Genomic DNA, 4566 nt, shown 5'->3' on the forward strand with positions numbered 1-4566 from the left:
TACAGTGATCAACAGGGATCAGTGGGATAAACAGTACAAGGCTTGAAAGTTAGTCCTGGTTCTAGTTACAAGCTTTGTGTATCAGTGAGATATCTTGATCTAAGGAAGTCCTAGAGAGAGTTCTAAGGGAAATCCTAGAAAAGATTATGAGTTTAACAATAAGAGACAACCCCTTATATAAGTAAATAAAGTAGTGAATAGTACAAAGTAAATAGTGACGTTTTTACTATTCCTATCAGAACCCGTGAGGGGCATTAGTAGCGCCATTTGCAGAAGGAATCAAGTCGGCTTTTGAGACCGAAAGTAGTCTAGCTGGTAGTGCCAAAAGTAGTCAATAAAGGAATCATTGTCATCATGGAAAGGATCTTCGGCAAATAGTAACTAGTGAATATTGTAGCATCATCTGGCTAGACAAATAAGAGAGTATTATTCTGGGATCATTGTGCTTCTAGGTAGAAGCTGCATTAGACGAGTAACCAGCATAAGGGTCCCATAGAAAGGGATCCCATGGGGGATCATCATTGCATTCATGTTCATGATAAGTTGAATATTGGTTACAGAAGCCACAATACATTAATGGTTCGTAAACAGGATCTCTTGTGAGAAATATTCTTGGGTCATCATGTTCTGCCCATTGTAAATGTTAGACCGCAGAAGCATAAGGTTTATTAAGGAAAACAGAGATTCTATCTGTACAACCAAAGAAATGGTAGTCTTTCCATAATTCTTCAGAGACATCTAGAATTCGATTATTGAAGTAACTTCTCCAACATTCAGCAAGAGCATAGGGATGCTTACGTGAAACATAAGCATTTCCTTCATACCATTGACCTTGGTGAGTATATCCATTAATGAGAACAAGATGCTTGGAAGGTTGAACATTCATCCAATTATTCTTTTCCCATTTGGGCAAAGTACTCCAACATCGGATGGAAACATAAGGGCTTTCAACATGTATGACAACTTTTTGAATAATATCAGGGAATTGGTTAATCTGATCATGACTCGTTAATTTGATGAGTTTGATAAAACCAAATTCGAACATGTGAGAAAGCTAGAAGGGATCATTATCAGAACAATCTTTATAATTAATCAAAAGGCCAGGGAAATGATGGGTTTTTTCATGTACTCTGAGATTGCTCCCAAAGTATTTTCCTCATTTCTTTTTCATGTAGCCTTTATTGGGGCCATCAGGTTCAACAATGGTAGAAGCAATTGAAACAAGGGTCTTGAAATGTTTAAGCCAAAGATCAAGATCTTTGGTCATAGCCTTGCTTTCAAAAATACAAGATTGTACTTCTGGAGGCAAGTTGGAAACAACACTTTTTAGCAAAGATTGGTTTTTTAAACTCAATCTAGCAAAATCAGTACCCATTATAGTATTTCTATCCATTGAATGGATTTCCTCTTTGCCAAAGAGTTGATTTATCATGATGGTTTTGAGAGTTAACAAGGCAATTAAATTTGGTCGGCAAAGGCCTCATTTTTAGCAGTATGGTCAGCAATTTGGGTAGTAAGGTTAACAAGGTGGATTTCAAGTGCTCTCATGGTTTTGTTGAATAGTTTATGGTGATTTGAAGAGTAGGAAGCCTGAAGGTTGTCAAGAATGAATTTAATGGAATCTGGTAATTCACTATAGACAGCATTATGGAAATGCAATTCTCTATTCAATACTTCTTGTAAGGTTAATATGATATCACCACTGGAATATGTCATCTCTACCGGGACAAATTCTTGAAGGGATGTTGCATTACTAGATTTTACTCCAAAAGATGCGCCTTCATGCATTACAAAAGGATGTCCTGCTGGGATTCTTTCTGTCACGACCCAAACCTGTACTTCAGAATTTAGAGCATGACCGGCATGTTAATATCAAGTTTACCTTAATACTAACACGAACCAATCTAAACAGAAGGTGCTTATCAAGAATTGTTTCCTGTATACCTGCTTTTTTTCTTGCATAAAAGCCATAATATACAAAAATGTGAAAACCTTGAAAATTCATTTCATTTGAACTTTGCAAGATTGCCACTTGGCTGAAACTTCAGGTATTCGTGCAAATATTACATAGCTAAACCTCTAGCAAAAACTCTTATTTACAAACCCAACCCCAAAGACATACCATTGGGGTTCAAACCAAACTAAAGTTCAGAATTACATCTGTGCTCAAAGAATCAAGTACATCTTGATTCCTCTTATACAACAAAAGAGCTAAACTACTATACAAAAAAAAAAAAAACTATACAATCTAAACAAAAGAGAACTACAGAATCTTGCCACCTCTAATACTCTCGCTGCTTCCAAGAAGAACCTGTGCACTGAAATATAATAGGGTGAGCTGCGAAGCCCAGTAAAGTTTTTAAGCTCCATGGGCCTTTGATAAGAATGCATGTAAATCAAATATTTTACGGACATGCCAGCTTTGATAAAATAGCCTTCATTACTATTCATATTGTTCTTAAATTAACTTATGAAATTTCAAATGAAAATACTTCATTTTCCTTTCATATAATAATAAAAGAACATGATAAGGAACTTAAACATAACTCAACATACTTTTCTTATAACTTTCAAATAGCTTAATAGCTCTTTTATAATACATATTAGTTAGTCCAATTGTAAGTCTGTCACAACTTTGGGAGGCTTCCAGCACTTAGTGCTAGGCATCCAACATTCCCCACAATGCTAGGTAATTCCGGAATCATATCATAATACATACTTTCAACCATGGGGGTAGGTTGACATCCTCCACAAGTTGGCGGTTACCAACAAGGCGGGTACGACGAGCCGGTCCCACTTTTAATGGCCAAAACGAGAATCTCCATGGAAATACCGGTACTATAACCCCTCTTGGTGAGTTCAGATCATGACAATGGAATAACTAAAAACTATACTTTTCAGATACTATACTTTTACATAACTATTTAATAACAGTAGCATATCCAATTCTTTCTTTAAACATTATGTTCGTGATATGAGTAATAGCATCAGTATGCTAAAATTATCATATATATATATATATATATATTGGATTTAATAAGTCACGAACATAAATCTTTACTTGAATCATGCTTATATGTAATATCTCTAATTAAAAGGTTTTAATGCATTATAGTTTTCTAAATAGTCCTTATACTTATCAAACGCACATGTCACAAATCCCTTACCTGAAAACAGAAGACGCGAGAGATTTGTACCAGAGGAGCTCAAGTGTCCGTGTTCTCGTTCTCGTCACCTAAATGAAAGACCAAAACTTATTACTAACAACTCTTCCTAAAATATAAACTTATACCTCAAACACAACCTAACTCTCTACTTAGTAAAATCTTAATTCCCATCACATAGAGTTTCCCCTAAAACAAGGTACAATCACCAAACTCATAACATACCAAAACACAGAGAAACCAAGCCATAAAAATTCACATCTGATCTAAACATACTAAAAGATAAGCACATTAAATTATAACTCAAAACATTAACCCTAACTTCAAAATTAAATCTACAAAGTCATAGTTATCCTACACTGTTTACTGATCATTCCAGTAGCAAATTCCCCATTTGTAAAATACTAATGGGCTGTTAAAACACATCCAATTGTCATGAAATTTTACAGAGCTACTCTCCTGTATGTCTAATATATACCGTATAAATTTCAAAGTCAAAGAATAAAGCCATAATTTATTAAAAATCGTACAAGGAAACGTGCTCAAATATGTCCTGACAGAAATTTATGCAACTTAGAAATTAAACCATTATTTTTGTATTAATCCAAATGCAGTGAGACCACTTCCATAACAACCATATGTGTCTTAGGATTCATAAAAACTACTCCTAAAATCCTAATTCACACTAAATGATTTACTACAGAATTTTCTTGTGGTGAACATCAAATCTGTCACAGTGACAGCTTTAGTGCATGTTGATACAAAATTCATCAACTAAATTCAAATGGTCTTCAATTCATTTGGGTATTTTTATACCAATACAATAAACATTAAAATGACTTATTAAGCATCCAATAGACCATAACACCATCAAACTTTCAACTTACAAAAACAGAATCACAAGTTTAGCCCCTAAAATCAGATTTGAGAACAAAGAAGGGAAAACAATTAAACTATCAAAATACTCTAAAATCAAATAAGTTTTTAATTACTTACCCACAAATTTGAAGCTGAAGCTTTAATTTTAGGCTCTTAATTCCTTCTTTAGAGTGAGATTTATTGTTTTGGTGAGAGAGGGAGAGAGAGAGGTCTTGCCATGTGAAAGCAAAGAGAGAAAGAAAAGAAAAAGCAAGAGAAATGAAGCAAGAAGCTTCTGGTACAGCAAAGGAAAAGATGAGGAATTGACTTTGAGGGCTTGTACGTGTATAGCATAGGAGAAAAATCAAAGACCACTTTTTCCCACTCTTTTCCACTTTTGGCATTTATACTTTTCACCCCATATAAACTTATATTTCATTTCACCCCATATAAACTTATATTTCAAGAAAGGCCCAATGACAATATAACTTTGCATATATATATATATATATATATATATATATATATATATCTATATCCTTAT

The 4566-nt window shown here is 34.1% G+C and overlaps 1 long non-coding RNA gene across 1 annotated transcript; it reads right to left on the reverse strand.

The window, feature by feature from the left end:
- Positions 1-1984: 1984 nt before the first annotated feature.
- LOC142641031 (uncharacterized) lies at positions 1985-4339 on the reverse strand. Its single transcript, XR_012845301.1, has 3 exons — positions 4161-4339; positions 3168-3235; positions 1985-2318 (listed from the first exon to the last, which is right to left on the reverse strand). It is a non-coding gene; the product is annotated as an uncharacterized LOC142641031 (long non-coding RNA).
- Between the last annotated feature and the right edge of the window lie 227 nt (positions 4340-4566).

This window comes from Castanea sativa, chromosome 6 (genome assembly GCF_040712315.1).
Source record: "Castanea sativa cultivar Marrone di Chiusa Pesio chromosome 6, ASM4071231v1".
Classification (NCBI taxonomy): domain Eukaryota; kingdom Viridiplantae; phylum Streptophyta; class Magnoliopsida; order Fagales; family Fagaceae; genus Castanea; species Castanea sativa.